Genomic DNA, 13,969 nt, shown 5'->3' with positions numbered 1-13,969 from the left:
GGAGAGGAGAGGAGAGGAGAGGAGAGGGAGAGAAAAGCACAGTAGAAATGACTTGATCTTTGTTGGGCAATCCTTGTGATTCTTATCTCTTCACTCCAATTCTGGGTGAAAGTGTCATGTACTAGTCGGCAAGTGTCCTACAGCCATGTCCCAACTGTCCAAAAGTCAGGCTCCCCGGAGCCCAACCATTCAGAACCCAGCTAGGAACCCAGCAGGAAAAAGAGGAAGTGAGCAGAGAAACACTTTCCAAGACCAGCAAGCCAGGTTCTGATGCTGGAAAAATAGAGTTTATAAATAAACACCCAGAAAAGACAAATTTCTCCTTTTATGATAATGTTGATAGTTTCTTCTTCTCTCAAGTTTTCACTTTCTTCCCATTAAAACACAAAAATGAAGTGGCTCTAAATTGTCCATATTCTACATTCTGTAAATTTATATAAAACCAAAATTCAAACATTTAAAAAAAAATTCAATTTATAAGTACTGGCTAAATAAATCACAAAGTAATATTTAACATCCCAAACACAACAACTTTGTAAGCAAAGCAAACTGCCAAACCCAGTTCTCAGCTCTTGCTCCATAACAGAACCACCTGTGGGACCTAGAAAATTCAGAAGCTCCAATACCAACCCCCCAGAAATCAGGTGGGCCTGGGGTGGACTGGAAACAGCCTTGGGAATGGAGCTGAGATAAACTTTCTAAGCTTGGCTTTTCACTTCCTGTGTGACCTCGAGTACATTGCATCTTTTCCCTGTGTTTCTTCAATTCTAAAATGGGAGCACTGTATCAAATAACAATCTAAGTCTCTTCCAACCTAACACATCTATATTTTCCCAATTTTCACCCAATCCCAAAGTTTTTCCTACTTAGGAAACACATCTTAGTATGGGACAGGAGCAAGGCAAGGTGGAGAACAAAGTACCAAGTGTGTCTCTGGGGATATGAGCTGACTGATTTAACCGGATGAAAGAGTTTGCATGGGAGAGTGAGGAATTGGCAGGGTAGATTAGGGAAGACTGGATAATTGGCTTAGAAAGTCACAAAATTCTAAGACCCAATCTTTCCTTTCCCTGAGTCCTCCCCCCACCCTCCCCCTTTAAGGGGCAGATCAAAAGTTGAAAAGGACAGAGAGGTGAAGTAAGAGACCATAGGTAAGTTCAATGCATTCAATGAATATTTGTTAAATATACTTTATGCTATGTTGTAGTAATAAGAAGGGGTTTCAGAGAAGAGCAACATGGTCCCTAAACTCATGGGATGTGTGATGGAATTTAGTGGTTCTCAAACTTTATAAGCATTAGTATTGCCAGGCAAGCTTAAAAAATACAGATGCCTGGGTTCCACCCACTTATCCCAAACATAATGACTCAGAATTTCTAGGAGACAGAGTCTAGAAGGGATTTTGTTGCTCCCTCAAATAAATAACAACAAACTAAATAACAATGGAAGCCAACTTTGGGATAATGCTGTTAAATACACAGGCCTTTTAAGGCAGCTCTGGCCTAGTTATAGGAGAACAAATATAGGTTAAGACCAGGATTCCCAACAATGTATGCCAAAGTGCCCTAGAGAGCCACAGTGAACTCGCAGGAGGGTAGAGGGGTAATTTCAATTTTTCAAAGACAGCACAGTGAAGTGTTGAACACTGTACAAACTACTACTTCAAGTTGATTCACAGATTGCATTACATTCCTTTTGATGAACTGTACCTTTGTAAAATTTCTCTTTTGGAATTGCTATGATAAAAAGCCAAGTATATTTGAAAATCAATGTGGAGTAAGAAAGAAGGGGGAAGTGTCCAATTTAATTCCAAGGTTTGACTGCCCAGTGGGTGGACACATCTCACTAGTAAATACCAGCGGTTATTTAATGAAATAAATTTAACATTTTTATAAAGTGAAAAACATTTTTTTTCAATTATACGTATTACTTTTCAAATGGCAACTAAGTTGTTAGGACAAATACTTATTAGGTTATCTACTTAACTACTTGAAAAACAAAACTGTTAAGTATGTCTTTGGAAAAAATTATCAAGATACTTAGAGCACCATGAATACAGACAATTTGCGAACTTCTGGGTCAAAGCAACCTTACAGTGAGATTCTTTTCACAGACAACAACTTCATTCACTTGGTCAAAACAGATCTGCCTCATATTACATTCTGGTAGAGAAAGCATTCTAGAGGAGACCAGAATAGTAGTACCTCTTTCCAAGGATTCTCAAATTAAGAACAATGGATAATCACGAATGTCTTTCCACTGATTAACCAATAACCTCATGACTTCTTTTCTTCCATGTTATATTTCAAATAACATTCCAAAGTAAAAAAAATATACTATTTTCTTTTCATGGTAAGAATTATTACATTTGTGCAAAGCCTTTAAACACGAGCGAGTCTCATTTATTTCACAAAATTTGAACAGACAGTAATTTCAGTAAGAGATGATAGAAAATCCAAGTCCAGTTATCCCTAGTTTTTCAAGCAACAAGTCACAGGAAAAGCAGAGCTCTCTAACCCTTGGTGTATCCCAACCCGAGCCTGGTCTTCAACTGGTCTCCAAACCTTTTGGGGCACAGAAGTACTTTTTTTTTGTTATACTACATCATTCCTAGGCTCTCCCAGGTATTATGAATTTTATCAGTTTTATTTTCTCAATTAATGTGAATTAGATTTTGAGACTTCTGTGATTATTAGAGATAAAAACTTAGAGATTAAAAAGCCAAGGGTAAACCCTTCTCCTAGCAAGTAGAACTTTATTATGAGACCATATATCTAAATACAAGCTCTGCCTGCCAGTTCAACAATTAAACGAATACCAAACATCAAGGCTCGCTGCCTCGCCTTGGGATCTTGTCTGCTTGTGACTCGGCACAGATAGGCACAATGGTGAGCAAATGGGAGATATCCTTCGGCATGTATAACAGCCTCAGCCATTCTGAGCACTTCTTATTCCTTACATCTGGGATATTTCAAATTGTCCTCCAAATTATTGGCAATTTAAAATGCCTTAAAAAATAGAACTTTTAAAGTGACTGTTCAGAGTCAAGTCTCTGACTAAAAAAATTTTAAGTCAACAAGCAAATCTTAATCGTGACTTTCAGCAATCAATCTTTCTTAGGTTAATAATGAGCAATATGTTCTTTAGAAACAGCTGCTTCCTAGAGAAACAAAGAAGATCAAATGAAAGGAGTTTTATCACATGTGAAAATTATTTTGAGAGACTACAGGTGAGAGCATTGCACCTACTAAATTCCTAAATGGTTTTGTAATTTTCAAGGTGAGGTTTTTCACTTTAAGATGAGCCTTTCAAATAATAAAATAAAAATCACAGCTATATTCTTTTCAAGTGAGAAAACTATTGTAGATACCAATTCTAACAGAAGCCCTGTTCTATGGCCCAATACATAGGCATACTGAAAAGTTTCAGAGTAAGAGTTAATCAGTAAACACGTCAGTTTGGGGTTGGGAATGATGAAAAGAGAAGCTAAAATTACCACCTGAGTCAAGAGATAACTTCTCTACTTTCTGAGTTTCAAAATTCAATCATAAAGCTTTCATAGAAAAAATGATTAATGAATGCAAGAAGACAATATACGTATCCCCTCAGAGAGACACTACTAACAAAATACTACGAAGCTGGTAACTGAAGTAAATGTTCTGCCTGAGAAAATACTTTCCACAAGGGAACATGAATAGCAGACGACCAGGACAATGCTCTATTTTGTTCTGTGTCTGAACTCAAATTAGCTGTTTAAAAAAACAAAAAACAAAAAACAACCTTAAACTCCCAAAACACTAAAAAGTAAAAGGGAATCACATCTCAATCTGCCCAACGCTTGACCAGCATGTTAGCTATTTGCTGGACCCTGAAAGCCAGGAGGGCACTGGACTCTGAAAGATCAAGTATCCACAGGCAGGGGAGCCTCAGAGGAAAAACTGTGAAAATACAATTAAGTAGAACAACTCCTACCATTTGGTATGGTGATGAAAGGAAAAATGAAATGTCACTGAGGATGATAAATTTGTGGACCCCTGACTTCTGTGTGAGGGTAAGGTAACAGAACAAATGGCTTTTCTTGAAGGGATGATTCGCTTTGCCTTGAGATTTAAGCTGAGATGATTCTACCATGTTCACAAAACCACCACTGACAATGCAGGTCCCAGAGCAGAAAGTCCCAGGAGTAGAGATTCATGGATGGTTCCCGGAATTCCTCTGACCAGGACAAATGCCCACTTACAATGCAAATTATTCTCAGGTTTGTATATGAATTAAGATTCATACTGAAGTGTCCTTGTGAGTTAAGACTCTCAAACAGGGAAATGTTTGTTCTGAAAGAACAAACACATAAGGACTAAACCTAATTAGCATATCAACATCTCCAGGTAGCAAACTTGTACCACCAATTAATTCAACATCATTAGAAGGAAAAAAACCAGAACAACCCAAACCTTATAGCCCCTCACATGTATTCCTCAGGGCTACGCTGGAGAAAGAAGAGAAACCAGAGGGCAGAGGAGAGGGCAGGGTCCAATCCCCAACCTTTCAGTCTTCATAGGAAAGTCATTTTCCTCAGAGCCTCAGTTCATCCAGCAATGGAAACACAGGTGTAGATAATCACCACATCCCTAGTTAAATATTGCAGAAAATTGTAAATGTTGTGGCTTGAAGGCAACATTTACATTCAAAGTGAGGAGTAAATAGGTGGGGAAGTTGAACAACTTAAAAATAAACAATTAAAAATTGAAAAAAAAAATACTTACACACACACTGGTTTAGACTCTTCCCCTAAAAATACTAATGGAAAATAGTACCACATTTAAAAGAGGTTTCACTGAAATTTCCAGAAAAGGAAGGCATATCTATCTGATATATACTCTGGAGAATGACAAATCATTGATCCAAAAATATACACATGGTTAAAGAAGATGATAGCAGCAATGAAGAAGAGAAATGGAAAAAAATTTAGGCGCAAATGACACTGTTATTTCTTTGAGTTTTTAAAATTAGATGGTTGAAAAGTAGAAAGATTCCTGTTTATGTCACAGGAAAGTCAAAGGTACAACATTTTCTTACAAAACCAAACCACAGTAAAATTCTTATCTGCCAGCTTCTCTAAAGGCAATTTATCCAAGTTGAGGAAATAAAGAATTGAAAGGAATACATCTTTCTCAAATTCTCCCTTTTTTACTCAAGCAAAAAAGTATGGTACGAGAAAAGAATGGCATAAATTTGCTACACAGAGATGGCTGATCCGCTTTTTAGCTAGTCCTTCTTACTTTTTTCTTAAAGAATATACATTTGCCTGTAGGAGGGTCTTTAGTCACAGGGACCCTTCACCACCAATAGTCACTCATGTACAACCTGAGGATGAGCCAAATTGCGAGAACTTACCTCAGGCAGAAGAAAGAATGCTGACCGGAGTTCAGTGAACACACCCTCGGAAACTCCTAGAGCCCAAGGACGTTGGGGGAACAACTTGCCAAGGCTACATAAACCCCAACACAGAGGCCCCTCAGTCAGAGCAACTCCCAGCAAGCTCTCTCACTGAGCACTGAATATGAGGCAGGCCTGTGCCAATTAATCACTTTATAGCACGTTATTTCACTCAAACCTCACCACCACCCACAATGAGGCAGGTGCATTTTATGAAGATGGAAACTGAGGTTTAGAGGGGTGAGGTAACAAATTGGAACCCACACCTGGCTATGTCCACAGCCTGTGCTCTTCACTACTACACTGAACTAATTTATTGAGTAGCTGACAGCAAGCAAAACTTAGATTTAGATAGCTGAAAACTATTGTTCTCTTATTAAGTAAAAAGGTTTCAAGCCTCAGAGATGATTCCTTTTCTTTCTAGTCTTCATCTCTTTCTTCCTCACTGTATCTCCTCAGAGGGCCCTTGAAGCCAATGGGAAGTAGCAACATGGAACAGGAGCTATAAAAGTCTGTACCCTTCATCACGTACTTCTCTTTGGGGAAATAGATCCCCAAGAAGGGACCCCAACAGGGAAGAAAGCAATTTGCTTAAAGATGTTTGCCACAGGATTATTTATGCCAGCCTCACACTGAAGAGAGTTCAAATGCCCTAATATGGGACTAGTTGGGCACACTATGATATATAAAATGATGAAATACTAAATGGGCTATTCAAAAGTAGGAAAATGTAATTAATGCAGCTCTATGAAATGTAAAATTACAATAGGGCTAAATATTTTAAATGCAACAGTATGTACTCACCACTTACAAACATAAAACAGTCCCACACGGATATAATTTCAGAACCAAAATCAGAGCGATATGAGAATTCAATCTGCTATAGTTTGTTGTGGTGGTGGTTGTAAAGCTGCTGAAAAAAAAAATACACACTGTAAGAAGTCAAAACAGAGATAAATAATAGATTGCTATGTGATCAGAGAAACATGTATTCATGCCAACATCACATGCACACTCTGATCACTGAAATTAATTTCTTAATTTGTGTTATTAAAATACCTGTCTGCTCTGTAGCTTCTTGAAGGCGGGCTTTAAAATAAAACCAATGGTATCCCGGGGGAGAATAATGAGGCGCGAGGTCCTTACATCAGTGCTGCTCAGGAGACATTCCTTGAATCCTTTCTATTTGTTCTATTCACTGCATTTACGAACTCTCTAAATCCCTCCTCCTTAAACCATAGCACTAAACCACTAGGATTAAAGACATGGTGACTTGTCTTACAGAATGTATATAACTTTATGTCTGAGCAATGCATTCACGAAGTTTTGTACGTTAGTAATTTTCTGAACGAGCTTGTACCAAATAATGTATCTGAAAACTCTTCTTTAAAAATGTGTTTTATCAGAAAATGTGACAGGAGGTTTCCATTACTTCCAGTGAAAAAAGGCTATCCAGCCCCACTGCAGACTCTGCATCTGTTAATGGGCTTCTGCAGCCAGGTGACAGAAGCCAGGGCTTACCTAGGGTTTCAGCTATGTTTTAAACATTATTAGGAAGGGGAATTTAATGAAAAGGATTTCAATTAACTGTTGATTAGCTGACAAAATCAGACATTCTACAGGACATCCAGGCAATCAATGCAACTTTAAAAGCTGGCAGGGATTAGCAAGATAAGCATTGATGCATCACCCAGCCTCTGCACAGGATGACATACGTCAGGGAAATAGATGGCACTGATAGGGGTATCAGCCATTCCAGGAACCTGTTTCATTCCAGGACCACAGCTTTGAGCCATAGGCTGTCAATCATTCCTTCCACCATCCTTCAAAATACTCACCAGAATTTTTAGGATCTTTTACGTCATGGTTACTACCACCATGACCACGACATCACCTAAACTGAATAGAATTCAGACAGGTCACCTTATGACATACCTGGCTTCTACGATGGGCAAAATCACAGAAAATGCAGTACCTTTATGCTTCTACTGAAAGTATCAATTTTAACAATCTTTCTTACTGACCCGCTTTCTCCTTTGATCTGTCACAAATTTAACTCAGGAATCAAGACACAAAAACCTGTAGATTAGTTATCTTCGGATTAATGAGCTCTACATTTTAGAATTTCCAGAATTTAATATAATCCAAAGATTAATCATTTCTACATAGAATTGTCAGCAGACAATATTAATGGCCTTCCATTTACAATCCTTCCAAAGCTTTCACATTTGCTAGTTAACCCTCACAATCCCCACATAAAGTGAAATTTCTTTAGTCAGGGACAGTCAATATTTTACAAAATTAACATCTCCAATATGAGCTCTGATGAGCAATAATAAAATTAAACAGATGTCACCAGGAAAAATTCTGTCCTAAAATGTGTAACTTGATTCAACTCAACTGGTATTTACCAAGTACCCACTATGCCCTAGGCAACGTGCTCATGTCAGGCTTCCTCAGGGGAACAAAAATGGACAAAGGCAGAAATTTAATAACCGTATGTATGTCCCTCAACATTTAAAAGGAAAAACCTCGTCCATGAGATCTGAAAGTCTGGGGATCACTGATTTGGGAGATTTTATTGCACCTTTCCTTTCCGTGTGCCTCTGTGACCATCTGGTTTCCGGTGAGCATCTCTAGAAGCAAGCAGCATTACCTTTTTTTTTTATACCACCATGGACTAGGCCATGAATTACTGCTCAGGGCTATTTAATGTACAAGACAGAAATTTATTAAAGAGCAATGAAGTAGTAATTACTAAATGGTTCCCCAGTGGCTCAGAGTCAGTAATTAACTACCACTGACTGCACTAAGATTGCTGAGTTATTAAATTGCACTAGAGAAACAGTTCATTAAATGGTACCTTAGTGTCCTGAAAGTGTCATTTCCATACAACTCACCATGAGCATACTTAGATACTGGGGGACTCCAGCTATATACGGGAAAACAACATGAGTTGTCACATAGTAGCCTGCTCCAGCCTGTAACCCTGGCTTTCGGCTGAATGGCTGAGCAAGCACTTTATTCAATTTCCCCCCTGGGAAGGCCCTTGCAGCCTGAGACCTGGATGTGATAAGACAGCAGCCCCACTGAGTCTATCACAGTCCTGTCTCTTTTACCAATCCACACCCAGTGCTGTTTTGCCGTTCTGATGTGAACAAAGGCCATGTAAAAATAAGTTATAATCTAATCACAAATAAAATTTACAATTTTTATTCCAACCCCCTCCAAAATGTCTTTTTTGTGCATCCTAGTTACTCCCTTCCTCTCGATTCCCACCTCTCATTCCTATTTTATTCTACACTAGCCATCCTTTCCCTCCAGTTAGTGACCCAGTCTTTCAAATCAAAATCCAACATGAAAAGTCACCTACTCTACAAGGCTTTACCTGATGAGGAGACAAGACATTGAAAAACTCTCTAAAACGACTTTAAAAGTCATCTCTTCAGATTCCAAATAAGTTACCAAAAAAAAAAAAAAAAGGCAAAAAAACTAAGTTGGTGTTGCCTTTTCTCCTAAGTGAAAAGTGCCTACACCTTGTTATTGCAATAATCGTAACAGGCAAAGTCTACGTTTCTTACATCTGTGTAATGCCCAAAGGGAGCATTATGAACTTGAAATATTAAATCACACTGGGAAGTAAAAGAACACACACTAAAAAAGCTTTTTAAGAAGATACATGATATCCTTATCATTAGATGGGCTCAAGAAGTGTAAAAGAGAGATAAGCAATTAACCAATGAACTGGTAAAAAGTGTCAGGTGACACCAGGGGATGGACAAATAAGATCAAGAAGATAAAGTTCAAAGAGGTGGAACAACAGGTCATTAATCACACAGATCTAAGAAAAACTCTCACAGACTGAAATGAAATGAACGGAGAAAACATTCTAGAAGAAACCAGAGATGGTCATGAAAAAAGTGCTTCTTTAGTTGAAACGCTAGAATACTCACCTGAAGATTACACCTCCAAATAAGAACTCAGGAGTTATTTTTTAGAATCCCTATCAAATTACCAAACAGTATTTGCTACGTTTACTGTCAAAAAGCTCTTTTTAGCAAAGTTTTAGGAGTAATACGAGAATATGAAGCATGACAGATTGTCCAAAATAAAGACTGAAAAGGGGCACTATTTTAATTGCGCAACCTCCAATGTGATGATTATTAAAAATGAAAGTCCAGAAAACAGGCATAACTGCATACTGGAATAATGTAAGGGAAAATCCATACTGGATACACATTGTTGGTTTTTTAAATCACTGAAGCTACAAAATTAATCATTAAACCTGTTCTTAATTAGTTATCCAAAGTCTATTTGCTAAGAAAAAAAAGTAGCTAAAGAGTTGGGGAAACTTAATAAATTAAAATACATTAGAGAACAACATTAAGAAAATCAACAAAAGGCTTTTCTTCATTGTGGGATAATAAAAAATGGTTTGACCTTTCTGTAGGTAGTTTGTCAATCTGTATGAAAATCTAAAATTGTTATACTCTGACTCAGTGGTCTTAATCCATTTACCCTCTGAGATAATTAGACAAGTGTGGTACAAGGATGTTTAATGGAGCATTACTCATATCAGGGAAAATAGTTCATCTATAAGAGATTAGTTCATTCATAGCACATTCAATGGAATATTCTTCAGATATTAAAAAGAAGGCGTCTATATTTATTGACACAGAAAGTCTACCATAATCTATTAAGAAAAAAAATAAAACAATGCATTATAATACGATTTCATGTATCTAAGGTTGTGAGTGTGTATATGTGCATGATGGTCATCAAAAATATGGGCAATAATAATCTTTAGTGCAGCTCAGATTCGGTTAAGGTTTCATTCCTTAGTTATTGCAAAAAAAAGTTTATGAATTGTCATGAGCCATCAAATAAATGAGAGGAGGTATAAATTCCTCCTGGGCATTAGTTCTTAAAGCCAAACAAAACATGACAGTGTTCATCCAGCAGGGGATAACAGTCCCTGCTTTACCAGCAGAGAGCTGGCAGCTGATTGGGCCAGAGCACAGGTAGCTCTAAATGGTGTGGTCTGGCTCTAAGAGCAGGGCAAGGTCAAGGTGGGGTGAGGCACTGAAGAAAGACTTTCAAAGTGGAAGTCAACCTGGGCCTTGAACTCTGCCCTTTGTCAGTCTCTACACCCTGATGGGGTAAGGAATCACCATCTGACCCTGGCTGGCCCATGAGGCTTCTGGGTTCTCTTCTTAATAACTGACATACCAGAGCCTGAGGAGGTGGTTCTGAGCTGAGCCCCCAGCACCAGGAAGCATGCCAGAGACTGGGGTCAAGGGCATTTCAGGGGAAACAGACTCGCGTGAAGGCCCTGAGCAGGGCAGGACCTTCGTGGCTGAGGACCAGAAAAAAGGTCTCAGGACTAGAGCAGGAGGAGCTGGGGCTGGTGAAGCAACAGGATCGAATCAAATGATCCTAGTGTGTGTCTTGACAAGAAATTTGGATTTTCTCTTATGTGCAACAAAAAAGGATTAGATTTAAACCAGGGAGCAAATATGGTCTAATGTGTAATCTAATTTACATTTTTAACAGTCCTGACAGCTGCTTGGTGTAGAATGGATTGTACGGGAGCTCAACCTTTAAGTTTTACTGAAAAAACTACTGTTAAAACTCAGAATGTACTAAGGCCACAAAGCAGAGTCCTTTTCTAATTCCATTTTCCCCCCATGTGGTACAGACAAACTCTTAGAACAAACACACACACACACAAACACATGTGGTAGGTGCTTCACTCTTTAAAAAACTACAGTGCATTGTAAGGTGTTCCTTTCTAGGGAGTGCATTTCTCTCTGAAACAACAATTTTTATTTTTTGAGTTTTTCCTCCAAAAGGCAAAACAAAAGAAAATACTAAGAAAAAATATGCTCTTTTATAGTAAAGGACTGTGTTTTCACTAGACATTTTGTTACAAATTAATGCAAAGTTAGCTGTTCATTGGCAATGGAGCAGGGCCTACTATCTACTTAGTATTCAAACTCTGATACTATGAAAACATTTCCTCTCAGAATAAAGAGATTTTTTAAACTAGTTGAGTGTTATGGAAACATAAAAACCACCCCAGTCTTTTGCACAGATTTCTCTTTAGAAATTAAAAATAGGAAGATAGCCAATACAGCAAATAGTAGTAGTGTATGATTTGCATCTTTTAAAACTGGAATGCACCGTATAATCATTCCCCCAAAACTCTCAAAATATGACTACTATTTATCTAGTACCTTCTGTTAAGCAGTTAAAGTGCTTTACAAATATCATCCTCATAATAACCCCATAAAGAGAGGGGAATTTGCTATAAAAGTTCATTGGGCGTGAAAACTTGGCTTAGTTATTCAAGAGCTTGATCCAAAAGCAATTATTAAAATTAATTTTTAACAGCACCAAAAATAATTTGGCTGAAAGAGTAAACTAATAAGCAGTCAACTACCTACCCACAGCACATTTCCTCTACACAAAAGCTGCCACTCCTTGCCCCAACCCCCAGCATTACTTCTATGAAACCAGCTCCTGTAAAATCACGATGGCTCAGAGGCCTGGTGCCAGAGGCTGACTAAAGTGCTGGACTCCATTTTATAGCAGCACTTGGTCCTACATTTAAAGTGCCCTTAAGGCTGGCACCAAATGAGCTGGGGAGATAGTGATTTCCTAATGAATTAAGGCTAAGCAAACAGCCATCCTTCACGATGCCCGTGCGATGTCCACTAATTGCTTGAGGACAGACACACTCATCCCAGGCTCTCCTCCCTAATGAGGTCTACCATGTGTACACCCAGCAATCCTGAGGTCCTCCTGGCAGATAAAGCAGCGAAAGGACGGGATGGCTCCATATTGTGCACAAAAGCTGAGGCATTTGCTGGTGCAAGGAAGCCCTTTTTCCAGGTTCTGAGGAACAGAGGCCATAGGACCGAGGGTGAGTCCATGGAATCTACCACTTGGAGGCCATACCTCCTTTGCCAACCTTCTAGTTCTCTCTTTACTCATAGGTAAGTTTCCTGGATGGGAAATGAAAGCAACACAAAGGCAGTTGAGAGACAATAAGAGACTTGAAACATGCACTTGGTTTTCCTGGTTCTTAAATCCAGGATTACCCCATGTACACTAGAGGTGACTGAAAGTGACTAGGCAAGGACACCTTCCCACCCTTTTCACAGCATGGTCTGGTGAGAAAAGGAGTCACATCCCTGCTTTGCCACCTATAAGTTGTGTTCTTTACACAAGTACTTATATTCACGGAGCCTCTATTGCCTCATCTGTAAATGGATCTAAGACCTATAGGGAGGTTATGAAGAATTAAGTATGCAAATGAATGTTCAGTGCCTGGCCAAAAAAAAAAAAAAATAGATGCTACTTATTATTCTCTTCTGTTTGGATGATGTCAGCCTTCTCCTACTATCAGTGATTTCCATCCTTTTATGCTTATTAGTTACTCTCAGGTTCAGATTTTTAAATCCATTCAAAATGGACTACCCACGTCTAGCTCATAACAAGAGAAATGCCGGGGTAGTCATTTAAAGCAGGCTTTGAATCAAACAGAGCTGTGGCCCAAAATCCAGTTGTACTATTTATTGGTTATATGATCGTGGGGAAGTTGTTGAGCCCATGCCTCAGTTTCGTTAGTTACAAAATGGGGATGTTCATATCACCATTGAAGGATTATTGGGAGGCTGTTTGGAAGGAGTAAATAGCTGTCTTTATAAGAGAGCCCGGGTCAGTAATCTTCCTGGGGCATAGGATACCCTAAGCAAATGCCACTTAATAACAACATTTTTTTTCCTTGGTCACCAGCGAGCACCCTACAATAGTTGAAGAACAGACCTTAGAAATAATGCCTGCTGACTGATGTTGATTTGGGCACCAGTGCTATGTTAGAAATACTAGTGGATAATGGGGTTTAACTCTAAGTTTTAAAAGCTTTTGTGGGCAAAATATGCCTGGACAGTCCCTGAAGCTGGTCTGGCTTCCCCCAACCAGACTGGCCTGGTTTGCATGGACACTTACAAAAAACCAGGACTGTTTCTAGCTGGCCCCCTAGGAGGCAGGGTCCAACAGACAAGCTACTCAAACAGCTTTCACCACCTTCTACTACTTAGGGAGTCTCCTCTCATCTCCGCTGGGTCCCAGGAGGTTGGGAGAAGTCAAGAAGGCTCATTCTTACCCATACTCTGAGTATCTGAGTCTCTGGATAAAGCCTACTCATTTTAAGCAGAAAAAAAAAATCTATTTTCTAGCTCCACCTCTAGAATTAGAAACAGCCCTAAATCAGACTATTACAAGTGCTTTTCACAGTATCTAGCACATAAACATAGTTTCTATTCCAAGACTCTACCCATTTCATTATAAGTCTCTAAGAAATATTCTAAAACTGTTGTATTATATTTGAACTTAAATTATTGTGGTAAAACCCATATTGGCTCTGTAAATATTTTTTTTAAATGTGAGCATCAATATAGCTCATGCTTAGGAAAACAAAAAACAAAAAACACTAAAAGATTTAGGAATAGAAAGAAAGCCCTGGGAT

General features: G+C 38.6%; 1 protein-coding gene across 3 annotated transcripts in view; it reads right to left on the bottom strand.

The window, feature by feature from the left end:
• Positions 1-13,969, bottom strand: part of LHFPL2 (LHFPL tetraspan subfamily member 2) — a 154,661-nt gene that overhangs the window by 102,688 nt on the left and 38,004 nt on the right. The window contains exon 3 of one of the 3 annotated variants that reach the window (XM_019641040.1): positions 6,241-6,349. The exons of 1 other annotated variant lie outside the window; for it this stretch is intronic. The gene's annotated coding sequence lies outside the window, so the exon portion shown is untranslated. The remainder of the gene's footprint in view (positions 1-6,240; positions 6,350-13,969) is intronic. One more of the 3 variants, XM_019641041.1, reaches the window with a different exon arrangement.

The sequence above is a fragment of the Hipposideros armiger genome, unplaced genomic scaffold, assembly GCF_001890085.2.
Source record: "Hipposideros armiger isolate ML-2016 unplaced genomic scaffold, ASM189008v1 scaffold_55, whole genome shotgun sequence".
Classification (NCBI taxonomy): Eukaryota; Metazoa; Chordata; class Mammalia; order Chiroptera; family Hipposideridae; genus Hipposideros; species Hipposideros armiger.
Note: the sequence above shows the minus strand (reverse complement) of the source record. Positions and strands in the feature narration are given on the sequence as shown.